The sequence below is a fragment of the Cervus elaphus genome, chromosome 17, assembly GCF_910594005.1.
Source record: "Cervus elaphus chromosome 17, mCerEla1.1, whole genome shotgun sequence".
NCBI lineage: Eukaryota > Metazoa > Chordata > Mammalia > Artiodactyla > Cervidae > Cervus > Cervus elaphus.
The window spans coordinates 59,254,566-59,270,811 of record NC_057831.1 but is presented as its reverse complement, the minus strand read 5'-3'; the positions used below and the strand labels follow the sequence as shown (position 1 = coordinate 59,270,811).

Genomic DNA, 16,246 nt, shown 5'->3' with positions numbered 1-16,246 from the left:
GATTTTGTTCAACAGGATGGATGAGACTTGGCAACAGTATATATGGAAAAAGATCTGAGAGGTTTGCTTTTTCTCAAGCCTGACATGAGATGACAGCCAACTGTGCAATTCATCGGCCAAATAAGCTCATTCCATCTGAGTCCAAATTAACAATTAACAGAAGCAATATGTCTGGAGGATAAGTTATAATGATACCTCTGTATTTTCAACTGGCCAAACCACATCTAGCTGATACAAGGAGAAACAGTGGAAAGTTGAAAGTGCTAGTTGCTTAGTTGCTTTTTTGTGACTCCATGGACTGTAGCCCAGTAGGCTCCTCTGGAGTTCTCCAGGCAAGAATACTGGAGTAGGTTGCCATTCCTTTCTCCAGGGGATCTTCCTGACCCAGGGATCAAACGTGGGTCTCCTGTGTTGCGGGCAAATTCTTTACCATCTGAGTTACCATGGAAGCCCTACAGGGAAATAGCGGAAGGGCTATCATTTATAAGAGGAAGCAAAATTGTTCTATGTCCTTAGAAGATGAGAATAGAAGAGTTTATTTAAATCCTTAGAGTGTCTTTCAAGAAGAAAACTTTGGTTCTTAGAAAGTTAGAGTTTCCCAAAGATTGGAGCCATCCATCAAATGAGTGGGCTTTATTGAATGTGAGCTTGGAAGCCAGCAAAGTCAACCACCCCATCAGTTTTACCAGGCTCAGGCTGCTGGATTGGGCCTGCCCTGGCTTAATACTAAAGAACTTGAGAACTCACTGAAGTCAGGGACCTTATCTGGTTCGTTTTTTCATCCTTATACATTTGGATAATAGCACAGGATCTAGCACATCGTAGGTATTCAATAAATATTTGTTAAACCAAAAATGAATGGAAGACGGCAAGGCTAGTCCCTACACCCTGAATCCAAGAGGGCAAATTGTTGAAACTGGGTCTAAAAAGCCACATAGATCTAACCAAATATTTAGAGAAATATTTAGAAAAGCTGTTTTCCAAGTTCCTGGAAAGGGACCAGGAGTAATAAAGAACAGACTGAGGAGAAGTAGAACTGGGGTAATTTGAATATTTTATGGCACAAAACTCTAAAATATTCATGTTTATAATTTTTATGAATTAGTGAGAAGCAGCCTAGGGGGATGAGAATCAAAGAACAGGAAAAGGCACTGATTCCATGAGAATAAAACTGGTAAAGGCTTCAGGAGCAAGGGGATGCTGTTAATAAATATATTTATCCTTAAGCTCATGATTGCAGTCTTCTGGAACATTCTTCCTCTCAAATGGATCCTGATGCACATGCAGAATTAGCAGATGCTATGTCTTAAAGATCAATACATGAAGACATAAGGGATGAACCACAGAAAGGCCCCTGGCTCTTAGACAGGACAGCTCTTCTTCTTTCAGACTCTTCCCTGGGCTCATGAACACATGGAAGGTACTCTCTCCACCATAACAGGGGTCAGCAAACTTTTTATCACAGTTGCATATTCTAGGCTCTGTGGACTATTAGCCATATGTGAGCCAACTACAGAGATGGCTACCATCTATGTAGCCATAGATATTATATAAATCAATAAGCATAGCTGTATTCCATTATAACTTTACTTATAGATACTGAAATTAGAATTTCACTTAATTTTCATGTTACAAAATATTATTCTTTAAATTTCTTTCAACCATGTTACAGACATTTTTAAAATCCATTCTTTGCTTGCGGGTTGTGATATCACCATATCAATCCTAAAGGAAATCAACCCTGAATATTCACTGGAAGGACTGATGATGAAGCTGAAGCTCCAATACTTTGGCCACCTGATGCGAAGAGCCGACTCATTAGAAAAAGCCCTGATGATGAGAAAGATTGAGGGCAGGAGGAGAAGGGGACAACAGAGGATGAGATGGCGGGATGACATCACTGACTGAAAGGATATGAATTTGAGCAAGCTCCAGGAGATGGTGAAGGACAGGGAAGCCTGGCGTGCTGCAGTCCATGGGGTCGCAAAGAGTCAGACACGACTGAGCAGCTGAAAGCAATGAAATAGATAGCTAGTGGGAAGTTACTGTATCACATGGGGGGTTCAGCCAGTGCTCTGTGACAACCTAGAGGGGTGGGATGGGGGGATGGGAAGGAGTTTCAGAGGGAGGGGATATATGTACACTTAAGGTTGCAGAAAGCAACACAACACTGCAAAACAATTATCCTCCAACAAATAATAAATTGTAAACAAAGGCAGCAGGCTGCTTCTGGCTGGCAGGCCATCACGTGCTGACCCCTGCTCCATATGAGCCCCCCAGATTTTTCTCATATTTGGGTCCTCCTACTGCCCAATGCTAAACAGACTGTCCCTAGAAGGTTCTCAGTAGTGATCGTTTTGATTCGATAGGAGTAACGGTTAACTTTATGATACAATTGCATAAAGTATATCTTAAGTGTTTCAAGGAACCGCCATACTGTTCTTGTGGTTGTACCAATTTACATTCCCACCAACTCTGTAGGAGGGTTCTCTTTTATCCACACCCTCTCCAGCATTTATTGTTTGTAGACTTTTTTTTTTTTGTTTGTAGACTTTTTGATGATGGCCATTCTGATCAACATGAGGTGACATCTCATTGTAGTTTTGCTTTTTTGTTTCTCTGATAATTAGTGATGTTGAGCATCTTTTCATGTGCCTTTTGGCCATCTGTATGTCTTCTTTGGAGAACTTATTTACAAAACAGAAACAGAATTACAGATACCAGAAACAAATTTATGGCTCTCAAAGGGGAGATGGGGGTGGGGTAGAGGTATAAATCAGGAGTTTGGGATGAACGCATACACACTGCTATATATGCTCACCAGGCTTTCCTGGGGATTCAGTGATAAGGAATTTGCCGGCAATGTAGGATACACGGGTTTGATCCCTGGGTCAGGAAGACTCCCCTGGAGGAGGAAATGGCAACCCACTCCAGTATGCTTGCCTGGGAATTCCCATGGACAGAGGAGCCTGGTGGTCTACAGCCTATGGGGTCGCAAATGTCAGACATGACGTGGCAACAAGAACAACAACAATATATACGTGATAGGTAACCAACAAGGAATTACTGCATAGCACAGAGAACTCTACTGAATATTCTGTGGTAACCTATATGAGAAAAGAAACTAAAAAGAATGAATATATGGATATGCATAACTGAATCACTGTGCTATACGCCTGGAACTAGCACATTATGTAACACAATGTTACATAAACTAACACAACTAACTATAATCCAATAAAACTAAAATAGTAAAAAAAAAAGGTAGATCTTACTAGGATGACTTTGTCCCAAATGATTCCTTTCGGAAATTTCAAGGCTCAAGCACTGTTTTGCATGGTCTCCAGTGAGCCTGGCAACGTAAGGGTGAGCTATTATATATACTCATGATTCAAGATACGACTAAACTCATGAACTCTACCGGCAGTGCTAGAGATAAAAGACACACATCCCACCCCCACCAACCACAGACCATCTGTATTTTTATCTAATTATATAACTAACCCAGCAAGGACTTCAAAAATTTGATTCTCACCTTGAAGGCTGTCAATTTACTCTCACGTAGAAAGAAAGAGGAGAAACACTCTTTTGGAAACAAAGATTTATTAGTCTCCTTCAGAAAGACTTATAAAAAAGAATTTTATCTTCTAATCTTAGATGTGAATAGGCTTTTTCCTCAAAATATATTAATCTGACTGTATTTCACAGAAGTGAAAACCTTATAATCACGTTTTCCTTTTTACTGTGGCTGCCAGGAAACTCAGAGATAAGTTTGTGCCCCAATTATAGAAATTAAATAAGATATTTATTCTTTGGTTATATTGATATTTTTTCTACAGAACTTTTATTTTCCCCCCAATGATATCTTTATTTTCCCTCAGGAACAGAATAAATCATGTTCGCAATACACTCAAATCAAGATAAGCCAAATGAAGCAATACATTCATATTAAAATAAGCCAAATGAAGCATTTCTTTCAAATATCCTCTTTTTCAAAATAGGCTTCCACTTCTCCATATGTTTCTGTTCTTCATCTGGCTGTTAGTTTTTTGTAGCCATGGCACTTAATATTTACACAAACAATAAAAAGCAAAGCAGCAATTCCTGCCCACTTCCTGTCAACTCCTAGTTAGAATTTCAGACCAAGTGGTGAGTGAGTGATTCCAACTCAATGCGCCCAGAGATAGTGAGATGAGAAAGCTTTGTGCCACTGACTCCAGGTCATTTAGAAAGTCAGTCATATTTTTTAATGCCTAGAAGAGTAAAATGAGACAAGGGTATAAATTATTTTTCCTTATTGAGTCAGTCAACAGGCATTAAGTGAGCTCCCACTACATGTCAGACATACAATAAAAATTAACCAATTAGATTCTATATCAATTTTTGGGTCTCACCCTCCTGTAAACAGGAAATAGATATTTCAGCAGCAAAGAAAGAATCGAGGACATAAATAATCAGAATTGTACTAAGGATGCTGTGGGTGAAGTCTTCAATCTTCAGCAATTCGGGTACATGATGAGGTTTCATTAATTCAGACAGCATTATTTGGAATAAAGACAAATCAGATAGGAACTACATTAAACTAACTAGTGCTAAGTCACTTCAGGTGTATCTGACTCTTTGTGATCCTATGGACCATAGCCTGCCAGTTTCCTCTGTCCATGGGATTCTCCAGGCAAGAATACTGCAGTGGGTCGCCATTTCCTTCTCTAGGGGATTTTCTCAACCCAGGGATCGAACCCACATCTCTGACGTCTCCTGCATCCGCAGGCAGGTTCTTTACTACTAGTGCCACCTGGGAAGATTAACCTAATATCTCACTAAATAAAAAGACTATTTGCAAATAAATAATGTGTTGATTACAAAGTGATTTGTACCTACTCTTCAAGCAAATCTGAGCTCTCATGTGCTTAAAAGCCTCTATCTTATGTGCTTAAAAAAAGAAGTATTTTCCTTTCAAAAACGTATCATAACTTAGCTTTTCACTAATCTTGAAGATACCTGTGGGAATACTGAGAAATCCACTAAGGCTATGGGATGTGGTGGTTAAGAGCCAGGCTTAGATTTGAATCCCAGTTCTGTCTAGCTAGCTAACTAGCTGGGTTAGTTTGTCTAACCAACTGGATTACTTTGGTGAAATGTTTCACTTCTCTGAGCTTAGTTTCCTCATTTAATAAATAAGGGTATTATTCTATCCTTCCTTGCTTTGTTGTAGGAAGGAAAAGGGGGGGAAACTAATTGCTTAGGGATGTTGTGTAATAAAACAAGGTGTGGCAAGGGTGTGGCACCAGACTCCTGGATTCAAACACCAACTTGCTCCCTCATTCACCTAATCCATTATCTACCTGCTTCCTCATTCACTCTGAGCACATACCTAGCACCCCAGGATTCAGTTTCCTTACCCGTAAGAGGAAGATACTAGCTGTATCTACCTTGTTGGGTTACTATGGGGAGATGTGAAATTTTAGATGTGGTTTATAGATGTAAATGGCTTAGCATATAATAAGCACTCAATAAATGTTAACCTGTTAATGCCTGACATACTGTAAGTACATAGTGTGAATAAGTGGTAGTTCTGGTCAACAGCAGTGAAAAAGATGATATCACTAATCATCAGGGAAATGCAAGTCAAAACCACAACGAGTTATCATCTCACACGTTTGAGAATGACCACGATCAAAAAGACAAGAAGGAACAAGTGTTGGTTTGGACATGGAGGAAAGGAAGCCCTCATTCACTATTGGTAGAATTGCAAACTAGTGCAGCCGCTATGGAAAACAGTATGGAGGCTGTTCAAAAAAAGGAAAACAGACTTACCATATGACGTAACAATTCTACTTCTGGGTATTTAGCCAAAGAAAATGAAACACTAATCGCAGATATACGTACCCCTATGTTCACTGTAGCGTTATTTACAATAGCCAAGGTAAGGAAACAACTTAAGCGTCCAGCAGTAGATGAAAGATAAAGCAAATGTGGCATATGTTTACAATGGATTATTACTCAGCCATAAGAAGAGGGGAATCTTGCCATCTGTGATAACCTGGATGAACCTTGAGGGCTCTGTGCTAAGCAAAATAAATCAGACAGGGCAAAAATGGGTGAAGGGGACCAAAAGCTTCAAACTTGCAGTTTTAAAGTAAGTCATGGGGTTATCATGTACAACATGGTGACTATAGCTAATAACACTGGCATAATTGAAAGTTGCTAAAAGAGTAGATATTAAAAGTTCTTATCACAAGAAAAAAAATCTATCACTATAAGTGGTAACACACATTAACCAGACTTACTGTGGTGATCATTTTGCAATATACACAAATGTCAAAATATTATATTGTATACCTGAAACAAATATAATTTTGCTTGGCAATTATACCTCAACAACAACAAAATAAATACAAATAAAATAAGCAAAAACAAACAAACACACCCCCCCAGTATAGGACAAAATGGGAAGGGATAGGGACCATAAATCTTCACAGGTAGAAAACTCTCAGGAATCATTCTGTCCTGTCTATCAACACCAAGGACAAAAGCAACAGTGAGTATACTGTCCAAAGTCCCTCTGCTTGGGGGCAGAGCCTAGACTGTAACCCAAGTCTTTGGGCTTTCAGTCCAACGCTCCTGGCCTGAAATCCCACCGCATACTGAGTCTTCCTGTCGCAAGGATGATGAGCTTGTAATGGAAACTAGTTTTTTCAAGTCTATTCTCCAAATGGAAAAGAACTGGATGAGGATTTGGGAGCAGAGGAAAGTAAAAGCGGCCACTGGCAAACAGACAAAATTGAACACTGTTCCTCAATATGGGGTAGATCTGCAAGGCATCAGGATTTAATTTTTGTGAATCTGGACAAGGGTTTTTAGACTAAAACTATAACCATGAGAAATAAGATGGCTTTGGGGAATTATAGGCTGGTCAGTTACATTTTTGGAAGGGGCCAGTTGATGAAGTCATTAATCATATAAACAAAACAATCTGGGTTTTTAAGTGAGAGAAAATTTACTAAGGGACTAAGGAGATTAATTTAGTAAGGTCTTCAGTAGTAGAGGGCAAAGTTCTTTTGGATGAGTTTCTCATTAACAGGTATTTTCAAAACTGAGTTGAGTGATGGAGTGAACATTGCTAAAATACTTTAAGGGAAGAAACTATTCAGAGCATTTACTTTAAACACTGTCATTTTACAATGAGGAATTGGAAACAGAGCAAGTGAACTTGTTCAGAGTGACTTGGTTAGTTTAGTTTCAGGTCCTCATGGATGGATTTATGGCTTAAAGTATAAGCCTTAAACAAAGAGCAGAGATAAACAGAAGTATAAGGAATGTACATTATTGCAGAAGTCTCCACCTCCACGCATTGAGAGTTTACAAGATGTCAGACAAGACACAGAATTGATCCACACACACACACTTCCTCACAAATCAGTGAGTTAGGTGCTATTATTACGCCATTTTGCAGATGAGAAAGTAGAGGTTCAGGGAAGGATGAGTGGCATTAGCACTTGCGTCAGCACCACTACCACCAATGCATTTTTCTGAGCATGCACCTGCCCAGCATGCACTAGGTAAACATTCTAATTTTACCTGCGTAAAGCCTTATGCAGGTCAGTACTGCATAAAGACTTATGAGGTCAGTACTACAGTTTAATCCTCATTTTACCAATGAGAAAGCTGAGGATTAGAAAAGATTTAATAACCGGCCCAAAGTTACCTACCTAGAAAGTGGCTGAACCAGAAGAAAAATCTGGGCCTAACACCTCTAAGAATAATAGGATTGGTGGTTGCCAGAGGCAAGGGGGTTAGGGTGGGCAAAATGAGTGAAGGGGTCAAAGGGCCCAAATGTCCAGCTATAAGATAAATAAGTCATGGGGATATAATATACAGCATGGTGACTACAGTTAATGATACTGTATGGCATATTTAAAAATGGCTAAGAAAGTAGATCTTAAAAGTACTCATCACAAGAAAAAAAAGTTCTGTAACTATGTGTGGTAACGGATGTTAACTAGACTTATTGTGGTGGTCATTTCACAATATATACAAGTGTTGAATCATTTTGCTGTATACCTGAAATGAATATAATGTTGTATGTCAATTACCTCGAAAAAATTTAAAAGAATATAATAGGAAGGAGAAAATGCAAAAAAAAAAGGAAAATTCATTTGCAGATCTTTGACTCATCTGGTATAAAAGGCCCAAGCCAAAAAGGAGATATAAATAGGCCTTAAAGAATTCCTATAGATGGGGGAATTGGCGTTTCTGTGGTTAACGGAACATGCTATTGGGTAGAGGAAGAATGGGGCTGACCCAAGAGAGCAATTTTTGCTCCGGTTATACTAAAGCTCGCTCTTATTTCAGGGCCATCATCTATCACAGCAGCAGTAGTTGTCCATTGCCTGAATGCCAAGTAGTGGAACAGTGAATCAGGCATATGGGAAGAGCATGCTGAAAGTGCCTGAAGACTCAGGAGTAAGGAAAATGAGAGGAGGGGAAGGCTTAGAGCAGGAAGCATGAAGTTGAGAAATTAAAATCAACATGCTGATTTCACCCCATGGACAGACAGGTATGAGAGAACAGCATAAACGATCTCTCACAGGCATTTTTAATTAAAAAAATTAGAGATGAGTAAGGACATCTTTCTACTCTACATAGCAGGCAGTCTTCTAAGCATTGACGACAATGTGTCACTATATATCTGCACAGAAATCTACTGACAAAGTCTGGGAAATCTTGGGGAATGAATAAAAAAGTAAACCAAATAGGAATAATTCCTTATTTTTTGTAACACAGTCAGTCCATTGTTAATACTTCGTGTCAGCAAATTTAACCAAGATAACAGTTAGGTCACCTACACACTATGGTCAAAAAATTAAAATACCAAATAAGTATGAAATGAAATGGATATTCTTGACTAAATGATTATTTTGTCTTCCAAGTGGTTATGTACATAAGCCCTATGTGTTTACTTAACTTTTTGAAGTCAAACCTGTGACTTTTTCAATTAACATTTTCTGATCAACCATAAGAAACTATCAGCCACTCATTTATTGATCAGATAGCCACTTAATAAAACACAGTGTAGCTCTAATACCCTTCAACTCAAATTGCAACTATTTCTTTTCAGAAATACAGATGAGTAAAGGAGCCTTTGAACTGATCTGGGGAGGGAAAGTTTAAAGGCATGAGTCAAGGTCAATGTCAAGTTTAGAGCCAGATGATACTGTAGCTTCCCAATCTCTCTCTCGCTATGATTCTCCCAGTAAAACTCTTTGTTTTCCATTCCTGCTGACAGCTGCCCCTCACTTTCCACAGTAACTCTCCCCACATATTGACAAACAGGAAAAAACCACTCAAATTCTTTCTTACATAATGGTTTGGGGTTTTTTTGTTTTTGTTTTTCTGGTGGGAGACCCAGAACTTAAAGAGCCTTGATGCTTTTTATCAATTCCACTAACTGTCAAGGGCAGGAAATAAAAATATTTTTCTCTTCCGACTCAAATACAATACCCCTTTGTGAAGCTGCTAAGAAGCTAGAAATAGCAAATCTGGGAAAAATTTCAGGTGAGAGATATGCATCAAAATATTTCATTTTGCTAAAAATACCTCTATGTTGGTTTTAGCATTCCAACTCACATCACACTGCCATTCAGGATGATGACCAAAAAGTTTCGCCCTTATGCTGGCAATAACTCTGAGGTTACACAGAGAAGTAAAGTAAACTGTCCCCATAGGCATTTGCCATTTCAGAGCAGTTGCTGGCAGAATGGAAACAAGAAAGAAGAGGGAAGAAAGATCAGTTCAAATGACTGCATCTTCATCACCTGGTGACTATGGAGTTTAGATCAAGAACCCAAGAGCTACTTAGGCAAGTTGGGGAGTCCCACAAAGCTGAACCCATGAGAGCCAAGTGTGTGTGGCCCCATTTAGCTGCCCCAACACAGATAGACGAGGCTCCCTAGGAAGCAGCACGATCTCAAAGGCAGTAGGGCTCATCTAGTGTCCAGAGATGAATCTGGTACCACAGGAGATGTGTGTGGTCCAGGGTAGGCTCCAGTGTTCCAGCCCCACAGCAATGGAGACGCATGAGAAAATAGAAAATAAAAGAAAGCCTCAGCATTAGGGAGCAGGGTGAATGCTGTGGATTAACAAGGTACGTCCTTGGCACCCAGCAAGTCCAGGGCTCCCCTCTCCTCTACGGGCTTCTCCCAGTCAACCCAGAGTCTCGCAGTCCCAATCGCGCCCCTCAACAGGAGCAGAAAGTAGATGACAGCTAAGTTTTCTTCAAGTTCTGCCAAGAAAAACACTGCAAGGTTAAGAACAAAAAAGTCTTCAAATGTCTTGCTACTGAAGCTCTTTTCTTTCTTTCTTTTTTTTTTAAATAAATTTCAGTATCTATACACACACAGAAGAAAATTCACTTTCAGTCAAAGGGTTCAAGAATGTTGACAATCTTTCAAGGAGTCACTATGTTCTTAAACTCTTTCAACAGCTCTATTTGTTCTAAAAAGGGTCATAGATTTATTTAATAGCTGTTTATCTTTCAGCTGGCCTGCTGCAAGCCGAAGCATAACAGAAGGCATCCAGCATAATCACAGGTTTGGAGCTGAGGGGGCTGGAAAGGCAAGGATGGGGAGTCAGAAGTACAGTATCAAGAGTTCATCGTGCTGTTTGTTGGAGGGAAGCATGCCTAAAGATGAGAAGATCGAATTTCAGATAAACACGCAGAAGTAAACACTGGAGAAGGAATATTTCCTTGGCAGTCTTGTCACCACGCCCCCGCGATCTATCACCCACACAAAAGAAAAACAATGAGGGTCTGTGCAATGATGGAGTGAACATTCACTCAAGATACAGTGACATCTCCCCGCCAAGGGATAAAAACCTATCACAAAACAAGTACACACCATATGCTCTCTGCAAAAGTATGGCACAGAACTTCCTGGTTTTTTTTTTTTTTTAAATCAGAAACCTAGCCGAGATGTTAGGACCTTAGAGTATAACACTACTCTGGACTCAGAGGCCTGTCAAGGGAGCTGAGACCTGGAGAGAAAAGAAAACGGTAACAAGTTTCCTTTATATGCCATCCAATGAATCAGGCTCATAATGCAGGCAGAATGACCGTGAGAACACATTTCAGTTTACTGTCAAGTGCGCCAACCTTGATCCCTAGGCTCAGGGGAAAAAAAAGAAAGCTTCAATTTGGGACAAAATAAAGCTAGGGTTTAATTGTCATATATTAATAAACTTGACTTGTCATCTTGCTTGAGTAAATTTCATGAAAAATCCAACTTTCTTAAATACTAGGGTTTTTTAGGGATAAAACACTCCCTATGCAGTAGTTCAAAAATGTCCCTAATCACACTCAAATGTAATTCATGTGTTTTATGTCTTTATATTTCAATCTATTAATCATAGGTTAACATATTTCTACTCAAATACACAATATGTATATTTATAGTAAAAACTAAATGCCTTTAGCAAAGTTAGACACTCTTTGCCTTGAAAGATACCACTTGTCTTAGGGACAAATACTCCTTGCTGGGGAAGGAGATGCTGAATCCACCAAAAGAATTATTCCCAGAATCTTAGACACAGTTGTTGCACAGGTTACACTCTCCCTCACAAATCAAAAACGTTCTGCCATTAGCTTTCTTTGAACCAATGTGTTATTTGCCAAAAAATGATAGCGAAGTTATTCAGTTGTGTCTGACTCTTTGGGACCCCATGGACTGTAGCCTACCAGGTTCCTCCATCCATGGGATTTTCCAGGCAAGAATACTGGAGTGGGGTGCCATTTCCTTCTCCAGGAGATCTTCCCAAACCAGGGATTGAATCCGAGTCTCCTGCATTGTTGGCAGACGCTTTACCATCTGAGCCACTGGGGAAGTTACCAGTTAATTATTTATTGAAGGTCAACTGACACCTTGACCATTATATTTAGTAACCAGTTTTGTTACCATCAAAATAGATAATTCTTTAAGAATAATGTGAGGAATATTCTATAATTTATTTAGTTCTTATTGTCAATGTGTTAATTCATATAAACACATTATAGTAAGTTTCTCTCCTAACTGTTAATACCTGCACTGATGGTAGACTGTCCTCTGACTTAAGACAATATCTGTATCAGATTTGCTCACAGTGTAATGGAATGTATTAGATGGGATGAATGCCACTGAAATACCAATGTGGCAATAAACTGTATAAATACTTGTTTTATGGCAATGGAAGAAGAGAGGAACAGGGAAAACAGGTCAACTTCAGGAAATAAGCAGCACATGCTAATTAAAATTAAAAAAGAGAGAGTTGTAAACAAAGGGATGCTCAGTTGCTAGACAATCAGGTTTCTCTTTCCTTCCTTCTTTTGTCTGTCTGTCTTTTAACAAACCTACTTAAATTTGTTTTTCTCTTAGGACTTCTTTTTTTGGATGAGTTTTTACTGCTTAACTCACATATATAAATGTTTCTATCTTCAATTACCTTGGTTGAATAGTGTAAGAGCAAAAACCTCCTGTCATTAGAACTTTATCAGGAAAAATAAATATATATACACACATATTGACATCTGTAGAATATTTATATCCATATCCATTTATATCTAATAACTAACCAAGCTTGTTCATATTCCTAAAAGCAGAATGTGGCAGCAAGAGCCTGAATAAAATAAATAAATCGAGAACTTCAAGACTGGTTATTCTGGGAGTGAAAAGCTGAAACAGAAATGACGAAGATGAAATGAGATTCTATCAAAAAGACTCCAAGAGATTCAGGGCTGGACTGAAAATCCCAAGATGTGTATTAAGAGGAGAGGGAAACTCAACACAGTTGGAACTCCAGAGGCTCACAGGACAGCCGAGCAGAAGAGAGCAGACAGGCCAGCCTCCCTGCTGCAGCTCACACCAGAGCAGGGCTGGGGCAGCGCAAGGAGGACAGGGGAACCTCAGCGACTTCGCAAGCTGCATCCTTCATGGTGTCTGCAGGGACCCAGCCAACAGCAGCCAGGGGGCTGTTTACCAAAGTCATTCTCTGGCACCACGCACAGAAAAACCGTGGAAATCCCTGCCAAAGCTGACATGGGAATCAAACAGAAGGAACGGAATACAGCCATGTAAAACACACCCCAGCCATTTCGCAACCTCGGTTTCTTCACAGACGTCTGCTGTGGAAGAAATGACTGTGTCCAGAAGACAGAGACCCCAGGAATGAATCCAGCCACACAGATGAAAGCAGAATGAAAAATGACTAATTATCGCATTCCACAGTCCACACTGGTAGCTCACTGGGTTTCGGCTATAAGGCACCTAAGGTTAAAACTGCTCCTCAAAAATATATGTGACAATGGTGAATGAATGGTGTAAGGAAGGGGCAGGTCTCCAAACACTGTTGTTCTCCAAAGGAAACAAAGAAAAAGCAGGGGTATCCGCCAAATTAAAATATCAGAATATTCTACAGACCACAAAACCACACGCAGCTTAGTAGCTCACCCACATCCTTGTATTTCCAAAACATGTGAAGCTCCAGGTTCTGAAGAAGACCAAACATAAGCCCACCTGCCAAGTGCTAAAGAGAGAAGATAATCTCAAGAAATCCAGCCTTCATTCTACTTACGGCTCTTTTCATCATTACAACTGCTTTGGTTCTCTCATTCTCTTCCTCCCCACCTGCACTCCTTTGTATTTCAGAGGTTGATTATACATATCACTACCTTGGATGTTGCTCCAGTTTCGTGGGTCAATCCAATGCCCATGCTACATATCTTGCATACGCAACATGGGCAAATATCTACCTTTAGACTGCCTTCGGGTTGGGCTCTGCAAGCCATTCCATACACAGAGTGTGTGTGAGCGCTCAGTCGGGTCCGACGCTTTGTGACTCCATGGACTTTAGCACCCCATGGACTGCAGCCTACCAGCTCCTTTGTCCATGGAATTTTCCAGGCAAGAACACTGGAGTGGGTTGCCATTTCCCATTCCAGGAGATCTTCCTGACCCAGAGATTGAACCTGAGTCTCTGGCGTCTCCTGCATTGGCAGGAGGGTTTTTTTTTTTTTTACCACTAGCGCCACCTGGGAAGCCCCACAATACTATCTGGCTACTTCCTCACCCTCACTCACTGCTGGGAGCTAAGTTTGACTGTCCTTTCACATCTACTCAACATATCTTTTGAATAGAGACAGCAGCTGAGTCAGTAAGTTCATAATGCCCAAAAGAGTCTAGATTGTAGCGTCCATGAGAGCAAGGATGATGACGATCAGCTTCAACACTCGATAATCCAACGTTTAGTACCTTGCACAGAGTAGAGGAGCTCAATAACTATTTATTGAGAGATTGGAAGTAATTTTCTTCCTCTAAATTCCATTTTATTCTTATTCTCAAATTATTTTCTCTACTGAACAAAGGAAGGTTTATAAATCACTGGCATCATGATTTAAGGGAATGAATGAACCAAAAAGGGTCAAAATCTCAAAACTTCCCAAATTCATTCCAATAACCAATCCTCCTCAACCACCTCCTCCTGTTTTTTTTTTCTCCCTCTTCACATCTTGAACCATGTTACAGGAAAATTCTAGACTTCTATATTGACTTATTTACTGAAAACCATATAAGGTAGTCACTGTATTATCCCCATTTTACAGACAAGGAAACAAAGGCCTCAGATGACTGAGGAACCTGCCACAGAGCACAGCTAAGAAGCTGCAAATCTGGGAACTGAATTTAAGCCATCTGCCTCCAGAATGCCAAGTCCTAATGACCATGCTGCACTGTCCCCTGAAGGACAGAAGTTAAGAGGGCAAACGGTAAGGTTAAGGAAGCTAAGAAGGCTGTGAGGAATGGTATCCTTCCATTCATTCTGTAAAATATATATTGAGTGCCTACTCTGCCAGATGCCAAAAATCCCACCCCCATACAGCGACAAACACTGTTCATATAATAGTCAATTATTTCTAACCACCTTTTGCCACTTCTTCCAAACAGTAAGCTGGCAGATTTAATTAGACAAGGAAGCTTAGTAAGAACTGGTTCTTTTCCTTCATCTTCGTCTTTTAAACTTTATTATTGCAAACAATCACCAATCTTCTTAGCATTACATGGGACTCTTGCAAGAGCCGATGAAATGTGCAGCAATTTGAATGGCATAGACGGAAACCTAAACGGAGACAGGGAAATGAGTAGAATGCTGTTTCCATTCTATTATTAGATGGAGGGCACTGGCAACCTTTTCACGCCTGCTTCACAGCATAAAGGCAAACCACGTGGAGCCGCTGGATTTCCGCCCTTCCTCCCGCCCTTGGAAAGGCCTTCTCAGCAAGAATTACGGTCACCCAATCACCCTCAGGCTTCCCTTGTGGCTCAGATGGTAAAGAATCTGTCTCCAACGCGGGAGACCTGGGCTCGACCCCTGGGTTAGGCAGACCCCCTGAAGGAGGGCACGGCACCCCACTCCAGTACTCTTGCCTGGGAGATCCCATGGACGGAGGAGCCTGGTGGGCTACAGTCCACGGGGTCACAAAGAGCCGGACACGACTGAGTGGCTGAGGGTCACCCTCCACGCTGTGGGGCCCCGTGTGACCGCCCAGGCCGCGCAGAGCCGCCCCCTCCTCAGGCTGCTGGATCAGCCCGGCTGGGAAGAGCCGGAGGAGCTCAGGCTCCGACACATTCGGGCTATTCAGCACCGTGAAGGAAACAGCAGGCGTCCAGCAAGGGAATAAAATGAAGGAGTTGGCTTAATAAAGGTGATAAAAATAGATTTTCCAACTCCACGAAGATGAATCATTTTGCCACGGGGATTCGCCAGGCTCTGTCTCAGCTTCGTTTTCAACCCAGCCTCATAAATTTGACTGAGGAAAATTTCCTTCCCCGAGATAACCAGTGCCATAAAGCGTTCAGTATTCGGACAGTTCTGACAGGATTTTATTAGAGAAATGTCCAGAAATAACCCCCATCCCTTCTCGAGCCTGCAGTAAATATTGACTCTGAAGGACAAGAGTGGGCTGGGCTGAGACGAGTAGCCTTTGACCCCAGAGTCACCATCCTCTGAAAGTGAAAGTGAAGTCGCTCAGTCGTGTCCGACTCTTTGCGACCCCACGGACTGTAGCCTACCAGGCTCCTCCATCCATGGGATTTTCCAGGCAAGAGTACTGGAGTGGGGTGCCATTGCCTTCTCCAGGGATCTTCCCGACCCAGGGATTGAACCCAGGTCTCCCGCATTGCAGGCAGACGCTTTACCGTCTGAGCCAGCAGGGAAGCCC

General features: G+C 40.9%; 1 protein-coding gene across 15 annotated transcripts in view; it reads right to left on the bottom strand.

Annotated features, from left to right (window-relative positions):
* Positions 1-16,246, bottom strand: part of LIMCH1 (LIM and calponin homology domains 1) — a 348,017-nt gene that overhangs the window by 145,600 nt on the left and 186,171 nt on the right. The gene's annotated exons all lie outside the window — the stretch shown is intronic.